The 13,031-nt window shown below is 34.1% G+C and overlaps 1 protein-coding gene across 5 annotated transcripts in view; it reads right to left on the bottom strand.

Annotated features, from left to right (window-relative positions):
* Positions 1-13,031, bottom strand: part of LOC106137774 (cAMP-specific 3',5'-cyclic phosphodiesterase) — a 389,030-nt gene that overhangs the window by 166,061 nt on the left and 209,938 nt on the right. For 2 of the 5 annotated variants that reach the window (XM_060945159.1, XM_060945160.1), the window contains exon 1: positions 7,589-7,719. The exons of the other annotated variants lie outside the window; for them this stretch is intronic. The gene's annotated coding sequence lies outside the window, so the exon portion shown is untranslated. Of the gene's footprint in view, positions 1-7,588; positions 7,720-13,031 lie in introns of those variants that run through there. 5 annotated transcript variants of the gene reach the window in all.

Here is a 13,031-nt window from a genome sequence, read left to right as displayed (position 1 = left end):
GGCAGCACTTTATCATCATGATCCAGGATCGGGTAAGACTCATCAGACCCCCGTAAACTTTGCATGAATACCGAGTGCATTATGAAAACCTGTAACATTTAGACAATAGGGTTACATACCCATTAATGTTACAGGTTTTCTCACGATGTTCTTCGTAACAATCTAATTGATATAGGAACACTTATATTAAATATACACAGCTAATATATTTTTTAAGTATTTAAATGCAAAGGTGATGCTTGTATTCGATTTATAGAATCAAGAAAAAATATCACAGGATTAAAAATTTTAGAAAAATATACGGTCCTCGCCTTTCATGCCATTAAGTTACCCACCCTTGTCACAAGAGAGCTTATCTGTTTTATTATTTGTCAGGCAATTTGTACGGAGTAATCATTGGAATTAGTGTTACCTATTTGAAATATATACATATTTGAGTAACAAAAAATACACACAAGTAGATAGGTATTTTAACCCAACACGTTTGAATTAGCAAAATGTAGTTTTAATAATGTTACGTAAAATCGTTTTCAAATTTCATTTTCAAACATTACTTGTTTGAATTGTCACTTGTTTGTTCCTTATATGAAAATTTTCAAAAATCCTCACTAAAAGGATGCATTATAATTTTATTGCCCTAATATGTATGACCTTTCTGGTCTTGTTTCTGTTATGCTTTATACTTAGATCTATCAACCACCGTGCCGTGTGGTTCCCGGCACCAATCCAAAAAAGAATAGGACCACTCCATCTCTTCCCATGGATGTCGTAAAAGGCGACTAAGGGATAGGCTTACAAACTTGGGATTCTTTTTTAGGCGATGGGCTAGCAACCAGTCACTATTTGAATCTCAATTCTATCATTAAGCCAAATTGCTGAACGTGGCCATTCAGTCCTTTCAAGACTGTTGGCTCTGTCTACCCCGCAAGGGATATAGACGTGAACATATGTATGTATGTATGTATGTATTAATCACATTTTCATTTAAATAGATACATGCAATTATACATTATAATCACAAAAAAACTATAAGGGTTAAATCCATTCCTTTTCCTATTAAACGAACAATTTTCGTAATAATTATGTACTCGCGTTCTTGAAAACGGCTCTAACGGTTTAGTTGAACCTTGAAATATAGGTGCGCACGGAGGCAAAAACCAATCTATTCCACGTCTGGAAAAAGTTATTTTTTCATATTTTAGCCCTATATGAGTTTCCCATATAAGATGGTTACTAGGCTATGCTTATTGTGGTTCTGATGTCATTGATACAGTTAACAAATAAGTCGTTAAAAAAAAACACTGTACTGATAATAATAATTTTTAAATTAATTTCTTCCCTTACAGTTGATCAACATAGATATATCAACTGAAACATGTAGTTGGTATCTGAAATTGAAAGTGTTATTTATGGCACTAAGCGGGTTTAACACATAAGTTGCAAGTAAACGAGCCGAACGGGTGTGGGATCAATTATATTTATGATGCTGCAACATTTTATGGCCAATAAATAAACAGCCTGTTACTTGTCATCTCATATATAATTTTATTAATTGTTATATTTTAAGCAATAAGAAAATTTCGGTTTTCATTTAGGACCGTCGTTATTATTTAAAAATGTGTCTCTCTTGTTTAACAGGTAATCACTGAAAGACCCTTTTTCGGGGACTACAAGAGCTCCGTGAAATTAATGAAGAATTTGTATTTTTGGGATATACAATCACTACATAGTATAAAACAAAGTCGCTATTTTAGTCTGTTTGTCTGTATGCATAAATCTTTAAAATTACGCAACAGATTTTGATGCGGTTTTTTGTAACAGGTAGAGTGATTCAAGAGGAAGGTTTTTATGTATAATTTTATCCGAATTTTGCACCCGTGCGAAGCCGGGGCGGGTCGCTAGTTGCTTATAAAATATATGATCAGAGTCATGTAAAAGTGTGAGTGCGTACGTTTTTACATGATTACTTTATTGGGGAATAAATATTACTAAAACTGTGTTCGTTTAAAAAGTGTGCCGATAAAATATAGGGTATTCCAAATTTAATCTGCATATAATTTAAATAAAAACCGATTCTAGAGGAAAATCTATTGGAGACTCGATAAGTATTCAATTTATGATCGAATCGGTAAAGAAAGTATGAATTGGGTTAAAGGTGAATTTGGCAATATTCGTTGTGACTCGTGATAGAATGTGTGTATCAAAACGCAATGTCAGTGTAACAAAACGAAATGTCAAAATTGTACTTCCCTCCTTTTTTTATTACTTGAATAAAGTCTGTTGCGAACATACACGTCTTTTAAGTGGTTATGGGCTTCCATTTGCCGTTTTATCAGTTATTTTATGTTTTAAAATAGATAATTTGTGTATAGTATTTCGCGGAAACATGACTACAAACTATATTGCCAATGTGCCGAAGTTAAAAGGCAGAGAAAACTATGATGAGTGGTGTTTTGCTGCTGAAAATTTGTTGGTCTTGGAAGGTATGGAGAAGTACATCAAACCAGCGGAAAATTTTGAAACAAAACCAGCGGAAGATGCAAAAACCAAAGCTAAGTTAATTTTAACAATTGATCCATCGTTATACGTGCACATAAAGAACACCAAGAGTTCGGCAGAATTATGGAATACCCTAAAGACCATGTACGATGACTCTGGTTTCTCAAGAAAAATTACTTTGTTGCGACATTTGATATCCTTAAGACTCGAAAATTTTGATTCGATGGCTAGTTATGTGACTCAAATGGTCGAAACAGCGCAAAGATTGAATGGCACCGGATTTGTTATAACGGAAGAATGGGTTGGATCGCTTTTATTGGCAGGTTTAACTGATCATTATATGCCAATGATTATGGCAATCGAGCATTCGGGTATTTCGATAAATACTGATGTTATTAAATCTAAATTACTTGACATGGAAATGACAAGTGATGGTGAAGGTAGTGGAGCAGCTTTCGCGGCAAAAAATAGATTTTCTAACAAACATAAGAAATATAGCGGGACGTCAACTTCACATAAAAAGTCAATGACATTGACAGATGAAAAACCGGCAAAAACAATAACATGCTACAAATGTAAAGAAGACGGCCATTATCGAAATCAGTGTCCTTTGCTAAAGAAAAACGCTAATAATTGCGTGTTTAATGTTGTTTTTCTAAATGGAAAGTTTAATAAGAACGATTGGTTTGTTGATTCAGGAGCGAGCGCTCATTTTACGCCGAATGAAACTTGGATAGAAAACAAGGGCATACCGTATTTGTCAGAAATTGTTGTTGCAAATGAATCTAAAGTGCCAGTTGTTTGTTCCGGAGATGTAACAATATTCTCAGAATTGAATTGTCATATAACAGTTAAAGATGTGCTATGTGTGCCGAGTTTAACTACAAATTTATTATCAGTAAGTCAACTTATAAAAAATGGAAATAAGGTTTCATTTAACAATAAGCACTGTTATATCAGAGACAAGAATAACATTTTGGTGGCGACTGCTGATTTAACTGATGGCGTTTATAAGTTGAGGTTACAAGAACCAAGTTGTTTGTTAGCGGCTACAAAAGCTAATGGTAACCTGTGGCACAGGAGACTAGCACATATTAACAGTCAAGATATGAATAAGATGAGAAATGGTATTGTGAAAGGTTTGTCTTATGAAAACAATTTTAATATAAATAAATCTCAATGTACCATTTGCTGTGAAGGAAAACAAATGAGATTACCATTTTCCCATATAGGTGAACGAAGTACAGAAGTTTTGCACAGAATTCACACGGACATTTGTGGTCCTATGGAAAAAAGTTCATTAAATGGAGCAAGATATTTCCTTTTATTTGTAGATGATTATAGTCGCATGACTTTCATATATTTCCTGAAGAAAAAAAGTGAAGCTTTTATCAGATTTAAAGAATTCAAGTCAGTTGTAGAAAATCAGCAAAATAAGAAAATTAAAATATTGAGATCCGATAATGGACTAGAATTTTGTAACAAGGAGTTCGATAATTTTTTGAAACAGAATGGTATCATCCATCAGAAAACTAATAGTTATACTCCAGAACAAAATGGACTCTGTGAAAGAGCTAACCGTACAGTCGTTGAGAAAGCAAGATGTTTATTGTATGATGCAAAGTTAGATAAGAAGTTTTGGGCTGAAGCTGCAAATACAGCAGTATATTTGAAAAATAGGTCCATTGCATCTGGTTTGGATAAAACTCCTTATGAATTATGGTATGGGTCAAAACCAGACCTGAGTCACCTACGTTTATTTGGCAGCAAGGTAATGGTGCATGTATCAAAAGTACACCGAACAAAGTGGGATAAGAAAGCCACACCACACATATTAATTGGATATGGTGAGGATGTAAAGGGTTATCGTGTGTATAATACCGCCAAGAACACTGTCACTACTAGCAGAGATGTTGTAGTGATGGAGGATGACATATGTGTAAAGGAAAATAGTGAAGAGTCTGCCATATGGATTCCTACTGAAGATACACCAGCAGAGAGTGCAGAGGATGATAATACAGATTCAGTGGGGGAAGTTGACAAGAATATTTCAAACTCTGAGGAAAATCTTGACTATTCTTCAGATACTTCTGTCTATTTAGATGGCAAAGAAACATCAATTCCTACTTTTGCACCAGAATCTACTATTGAATCTACAGAACAGGTACCCCAGAGAACCAGCAAGCGACAGATAAAGCCACCTGAGAGGTATGGTTTTACCAATATTTGTGTTTCCAGTTTTGTTCCAGCATCTGAAGAGATAGTTTTCTCAGAGGCTATTAATGGTCCAGAGCGGGAGCAGTGGAGACATGCAATGGCAGAAGAGTTGCAGTCTTTCGAGGACAATGAAGCGTGGGAGCTTGTAGACAATCCAGGTGACGTGACAATAGTAAAGTGTAGGTGGGTGCTGATTAAAAAAATTGATATTGACAATAATGTACGATTTAGAGCTCGTCTTGTGGCAAAGGGTTTTTGTCAGAAACCAGGTATTGATTATACCAATACCTTTTCACCAGTAGTGAGACATTCGACTCTAAGATTATTGTTTGCTCTTAGTGTAAAAATTAATATGAGTATTACTCATTTGGATATAAATACAGCTTTTTTAAATGGTTTTCTAAAAGAAAATATATATATGTCTATACCTGAAGGATTTGTAAACAAAAGTGGGGGAAAAGTATTAAAATTAAAGAGAGCAATTTATGGTTTAAAACAATCATCACTAGCATGGTATGAAAGAGTTACAGATGTTTTAAGTAAACTTAATTTTAAGAGTAGTCAATATGAGCCATGTTTGTTTACAAAAATAGATGGTAAAGTTAAAATCGTAGTAGCACTGTATGTTGATGATTTTTTAATTTTTTCGAACAATGATAGTGAAACTAATAATTTGAAATGTATTTTAGCTTCACAGTTTAAGTTAAAAGATTTGGGCCCTGTCAGGCAATATCTAGGCATGAGAATAAATTTAGATAAGGATAAAAATTTTATTACTGTAGATCAACAGCAATATATAGAACAGTTAGTTTCTAAATTCCAGATGTCTGATTGTAAAACTCAAAGTACTCCAATTGAGCCCAAATTGAATTTAGAAAAGTCATCTGACTTACCAAGTGTTCCTTACCAAAATTTAATTGGAAGTTTAATGTACTTAGCAGTATTAACAAGACCGGATATAGCCTACTCTGTAAGCTACCTTAGTCAATTCAATACTTGTTACAGTCACATACATTGGAATTATGCTAAGCGTTTATTGAGATATTTACAAGGTACTAAACATTATTGTTTGAAATATGAAAAAGATGATACTAATTTGCATGGATATGTGGACAGTGACTGGGCAAGTGATGCCTTAGATAGGAAATCTTATACTGGGTTTTGTTTTAAGTTGTCAGGGTCTGCCATTTCCTGGCAAAGTAGGAAACAGAAAACAGTTTCATTATCTAGTACTGAAGCAGAATACACTGCTTTATCCGAAGCTTCAAGGGAAGCTATATATTTAAGGAATTTACTACATGAGATTACCAGCACATTTTATGTAATTGATTTGTACTGTGATAATCAGAGTGCTTTGAAGTTAGCAGTTAGTAACCAGAGCCACAATAGATCAAAGCACATAGATGTTCGCTTTCATTATATAAGGGATATGGTAAAGAATAAGTTTGTTAGAATTAAGTATATTCCTACTGAGGAAATGCCTGCTGACTTACTAACTAAAGGTCTTTGTCAATTGAAACATTATAAGTTTATGAACTTGCTTGGAATAATATCCTTGTAATGTAAGTAATTTTGGTTTGTTTTGATAAGTGGGGGTGATAGAATGTGTGTATCAAAACGCAATGTCAGTGTAACAAAACGAAATGTCAAAATTGTACTTCCCTCCTTTTTTTATTACTTGAATAAAGTCTGTTGCGAACATACACGTCTTTTAAGTACTCGTTTCTTGCTCGTATGTTAATTATACCTAACAATTTTATCGTCTACGCGTTACAAGAAAATAAACGACCTTTGATACTGTCGTAGATTTTATGGATCATTCATGTTACAAGTTGCCAATTTTTATCAAAAATATTGTGTGATGTGATAAAACGAGTTTCCGGTACGCATTCTTTGGAGTGTGATCTAGTTTATCAGTTTCTTTTTGTTTATGATGTTGCACTTACTATTTATGTTGTGCATCATAGTAATGCATCCCAGTAATAGTAAATTAAACCCATCCAAGCCGCATCGTCTCAATAATGTATGACATACGAGTAGACATTGCGTTAGTTTGTCGTCACTTTAAGGCCCAAGTCTCAGCTCGCACTTGACCTTTGACAGTGTTTTGGGTTTGAATTTGTACTCTTAGATGTATTTCATGTAGATCTTAAGCATACAAGAACTTTGCATTTGCTTTTTCCGGATAGAACTTTATATTATATTCAGTGCAGCAATTTATCGCATACAGATTATACTGTGTTACGCTCAATAACATTTTTATTAACACGTGATATTGTCGTTAATTCTGATAAGGCCGGAGAAGTTGGGCTCATCTCAAGGCTCGGATGATAAGCTATCTATTACGTTCATATAATCTTCATTTATTTATAGTTGTTTTATGATTATGTTTGTAAAACACTATACGCCTTGACTTATTGGTTCGCATTCAGTTGTGTGAAATATTGCCATTTTCCCGGGCAGCGACTCCATATTGAATGGTTGAACAGTTTGAACGGCAATTAATTTCGCTGTAAAAGCCAATTCACTTTATGGATTCGGGACAATTTATTTCGAGTACACCAGTGCGTTCATAATCTTTACGATTTAAAAACAATCGAATTGTGGAAATTGTCAATAATTTGTTAATTTAATTGCATCACATCGGTGAAAACCTGTAAAAAAGATGTCTGAATAACAACTGTGTCATAAACTGTTACAGAAACATCTGTCGCCACTACAAAAATAATATCATTAAACAAACACTTGAAATTTTTGTTCTTATTCCAAATGAGCGATCCAAACTTTTCAGTTTTAGCTGTTTCTGGCGGTTGTTCGAGTTGGTTGCGTTTAGCGGGGTGAGGTAGGAGTCTACATAGAGTGCACTATTTACCTGGGGTAGGGTCGCGGTAAGCGGGCGCGGAAGCGGTCGCGGGCGGCTCGGGCCGCGAACAGCGCGTGTTACCGCGTTTGCAAACCGAATGCTACTGCCGTGCCGCCGCCGCCGCCGCCGCAGCCGCTTTGCCCGGACTGCGCTTATCACCTTTACCACTATGCACTATGCCGGTAGATAACGATTTTGAACCAGACTGACACGAGGGAAGCCCTCCTAATTAAATGACGAAGCATCCGTTGCAACGTTACTGCTAATTTAATACGTACATGGGCTATCAGTTGTTTGATAACAATGCGATGATTGTGTTGTTATATGAAGACGTGTAATGCGTGACCATTGTTTGGAACATATGTACGTAATGCAATGTTATACGAAATTACGCTTTTATCCTTAAGGCGTAGGTAGAGGAAATTTTTCCACTTGCCATGATCCCTGCATACTTTTTTCCTCTTAACATTCACAACTCTTTTTTTGCGAGCCCGTCGGTTTAGGAAACTCTTAATTGTACATTTATCTGTAACTATTAATTTTGGAAATAATAAAAGAAAATTTCTGATGTCACATTTTTATCTATTACATACATAAGAGTGCTTTTTCATCAATTTAGTGTCATATTTTACCTATAATAATATAAATAAAATATATTTATTACGGAGCAAGATACTAGGAAAACGATCTTTATTTGATTAGTACATAATGAAACAGTATAAATAAACATGTCTATGTAAGAACGCCCAAACAAACCCTTGTGTTGATAACGAATGCCCTAAAGCTGTTTGCCGTCCTGAAAGCTAACTATCTTATTTCAAGAAAACCATATTAACTATCCTGCTTTTTAGATAAAATATAATTTGTTTTATCTCAACATATTACCTACGTGAAACGATGCATCCTAAGCTTCCACGCAGGTTAGGAGAAGTTAATAAAATTTACATACTTCGTTTAGGCGGTGAGTTAGCAATCAGTGCTTTCATGATGAATTACACACCGTAATCAACTTTGTCTTAATATTATTCTGTTAATATTATATATTTTTTTAATTACTAAAAACTGATTAAAAAATCTTCCTCCCGTTCAAAGTATAAGTAGCAAAACGAAAACAAAGTCGAACGTCTAATGAGCAAGACTAGTGCTAATCCCATGTAGCTTAACGTCTATCAAGAGGTCTATATAACAGAATGCCTATTTAGGAGTCCGGAAGATTTTGATTAATATTATTGTATATTTTTCTAAGTTTTCGGCAATAGTCACATTAAGAAACTTTCTCTATTCCAAGTCTATTAAATAAAAGAACAAACTATCCTTTTCTTTCATCCATAAAAGGATTATCAGATTGGTTCACAGGTGCCCAAAAGACTAGAACATAAATACAGAAACAACCCGTTACACGAACAGCGCATCCTCCCTATTAATCAAGAACCCCATAAAAATAAGGGTTCTTCAAGGTTGGTGCGATTAGATTTTTTTCAGGGTTAACGCGCGCTTAACTTCTCTTACGTAAATTTATCTTAATTATTTTTGGTGTTATATATAGATTAATCAAGGCGGACCCCGGGCTCTGAAGGAAACACGCAAAGATGTATAAAGAGAACATTAATCTATATATTTTATTTCCCTTGTTGAACTAAGAACTTGTACCTGAGAGTTAACAGAGTATAGATAGCAGAAATTTTGTTGTATATTCATCGGGTAGTGAAGGATTCAAAGAAAATTTCCAGAAACTTCAACGGAAACAAACTTTTTCATGTACCAATCAGTCATATAGTAATTATTTCTTATCAAATCCATACTACATATTTACCACAATAATTTTCAAAATCGTATGACGTAATTTTCGCCAGTAAATTCATCATACAAAATTTTGACGTTAAATGCCTATCCAATGATCAATAGTGATTCCAAACTTTGCTTTACCTCGCCATAAAACAGCTTCTTTCTTTAACGGCGAGTTGTTTAATGTTACGCTGGGATAAATTGAATAAAGGAAAATAACAAGACTCAGTGAACAGTGCGATGTGCGCTCAGTCATAAGCAACAGGCCTCCTGCAATCTCCATAATCCCCTTTCACACGTCCGGGTTCCAGGTAAGCCGTACAAAGATAGAAAGCATGTGTTTTCATAGGAACTTAACCACAGGTGCAATACCTTCTACTCCATTGTGTAGTCTGAAACTATGGTAACGTGGTTTAAACTATAGGGCTTTATGCACCACGGATTTATTTTGCCATAATTTACCAGATTGTAAAATAAATGTTTTTCACTCTATCTTTAAAAATCCTTAAGATGGACAAAGAGTACTAATTAATTATTGCTATGCCTCTTTCTGAAACTTATATAAGTAAACTTAGAAAAATCATAACATTTAACAGTGTGTAAAATTTATTATCTATCGGAATCAGAAAATGGATGCATGATAATCTATCAGTCACTTTTGCCTTTATATACAGAGATCTTTTTAGATCTTAAACTTTAAAAGTAACCTGCACATAGCTATGGATATCAGAACATACGATTAAGAAGTTCAGAAGTCAGATTCTTCAGCGTCTTGAAAGTTTCCATTTTCATTGTATTTGAAAAAGAAAAGGAATGAATTTTTAGAAAAGTTTGATTAGCTGTTTGAGTTTGTGGAACTGATTTAGTCGTTTCACGCTTCAGAAGCTTTTTTACTTAAAAAATAATTAATGATTAAACGAACTTACCTAGTGAAGTTCTATCATAATTATGCGAAGTGTTTCGTCCGAAGAGATTAGCAAGATTATGGTTTGTTTACACATGTAGTTACACATGACATGTGCCGCCACAGCAGTGAATATTTGAGGTAGTAAAAAAAAAATATATATTGCACAAAATGTGGGTAGGACGCGGTATTCGCTTGGCTGCCAACTTCTTATTTCATACTCATTTAGTTCAGGTATGGAGCATGGATGTTTCACGTTTCTTTGGGGATATGGGTTGGGTGGGTTGCTAATCTCTTCGGACGAAACACTTCGCATAATTATGATAGAACTTCACTAGGTAAGTTCGTTTAATCATTAATTATGCTCGTGTTTCGTCCTCAAGATTAGCAAGATTATGGTTTGTTTACACATGTAGATGTTGAGAGAAGAAGCGTGAACATCCACATTTCACATAGATATATCTATGGTACATGTAATGAATGTTTATAAAATAAACTGAACTGCAAAATGAAGGCATTACTTATTATTTTTAGAGAAAACAGTAAGTGTAACAATTAATGTAAGAGTAACATTTAATGTAAGTACAACAATCAATGTGAGTACTGTTTCATAAATTTAACTATTATTTAAAGAATTTCTTACAATGCTCTTAGCAATTGATCATTACTCATATTATCTCTGATAGAACGATTATAAAATTTTATAAACGTATGTGAGGTTCTACTCCAACCTGCGGACTTTCTTATTAGGTAAATCTAAATTTATACCGAGTTTCATAGCCTTAGAAGTAGCAGCGTGTCTAGTGCTGTGTGCTGTGAACAAAGACACGTCAATGCCACTACTTTTAAGTGCGTCTTTTACCTATCTGCTTAACGTTTGCGACGTAACAGGTTTGTTTGGTCTTTTCAGACTTATAAATAAATTTTGACTATTCCGACATAAGTCCTTTGTTATTGCCATGAAAACAAAGTGTTTTAGCTGGGCAAATTTCTAGTCTATCTAAAAAATATGGTATGACTAATACTGGTTGTAGTACGCCAGGGCGAGAAGTTTTAATAAAACTGGGTATTTTTACCAAAATTTCACTATCACGCATGTCGATATTATGAATACAAATTTTCGACAAAGTTTGTGCCCTATGAGCCGTGATTAGGGCAAGTATAGATATAATTTTTTTAGAAATTTTCTCTAATGACAAAGACTCATTCGGGTACCGAGTGAATAAATTGTCTAAAACTTGTAAAGTATCCCAAGTAAGATTGTACTTGGATTGAGGAGGACGCAATTTAAATATTCCTCTAAAGAAACGACGGATGCTATCATCGCCGCAGATATTTTCTCCAAAAATTAATTTAAGCGCTGATCTGCAACTATTAAGCGTGCTATATTGTGCACTATGATATTCGAGATATCAGCACTGTAAATAACAAAATTATTTTTCATGCAATATAAATACCAATTTTAAATGTAGGTATTATATTGTTTAATTGAATTTGAAGAAGAGATTGCAGATATAAGATTAAGCTATCATTATTTTGATGGTAGGAGCAGAAATATTTCTTCCTAGAAGCGCTGACCGGATAATAGCCCTTCAACCAGGGTAATCTGGTGATGCATGTTGCGAGGGCTGGAATGAGATAAAATTAAATTATCACTACATTTGAATATTACTGGTTCAGTTTGAAGAAGGCTCCTAAATAATGGAAACCACGGTTGTGTGGGCAATGAGGAACAATTAAGATTCCTTTGGCCTTATCACATATAATTTTACGAAGAGTTTTAAGAATTATGGCAAATGGAGGAAATCCATAAGAAATATATATTTGACCAAGATATTGTAAAAGCGTTGACAAATTCTGCGTCTGAGTCTCTATACTAAGAAATATATTTGTTGCATTTAGCATTAATTCTGCTTGCAAAAATATCAACTTTTGGGAGTCTACAATTTGAAGAAAATCCCAATCTGCGAGTTTCCATTCTATATTAGGATGCGGTTTTCTAGATTCCGCATCAGCAATGTCATTAACCGAGGAATTAATGTATGATGTATAAACATGGATTTGTCGCATTTCACACTATTGCCATAATTCCTTTGTGATTTGCGTAAGATAAGGGAATTGAATTCCACCCAATCGATTTATATACGAAAGAGCGGTTGTATTATAAATCATGAACATTATAACAATATTTTGCAAAGGTCTTAAGGCCAAGGAATGCGGCTAAAATCTCTAAATAGTTAATGTGTCTATTTTGTTCATCTGCGCTCCAAGGGCCGCTGGCAGTATTTTTACCACATGCGCCACCCATCCCTGCAGTTGAGGCATTCGTGAAAAATCTCGAACTCGAAGACCTCATCTTTGATTTTACATAAGATTTTACGTAAGGTCATATATATTTATCGTAATCTGTATCAGGTTGTAAATTTAAGAATTTGTATTTTTAAGCAGGCAACCTAGCAAACCTAGTAAGCTAGCAAAGTCTCTTATCTTACAACGATTTTATTTAATCAATTTTTCTAGTTCTTTTTTGATTTTGTTATTTTTTTCTGAAGGTATACTAATTTCCAATTGCTTAGAGTCTAATATGAACCCTAAAAATCTATTTGATGTGCTTGGTTTAAGAACACTTTTCTTCGGTTTTTACCCAACCTAGTGAAATTAAAAGTTTTATAGATTTGGACACATTTTCTAAACAAGATTCATAGGTAACTCCAATAAAAAAATATCATATAAATAAATAATTGAAATATACATCGTCTAAGG

Source organism: Amyelois transitella, chromosome 7, assembly GCF_032362555.1.
Source record: "Amyelois transitella isolate CPQ chromosome 7, ilAmyTran1.1, whole genome shotgun sequence".
Classification (NCBI taxonomy): Eukaryota; Metazoa; Arthropoda; class Insecta; order Lepidoptera; family Pyralidae; genus Amyelois; species Amyelois transitella.
This window is presented reverse-complemented; position numbering and strand designations above follow the sequence as displayed.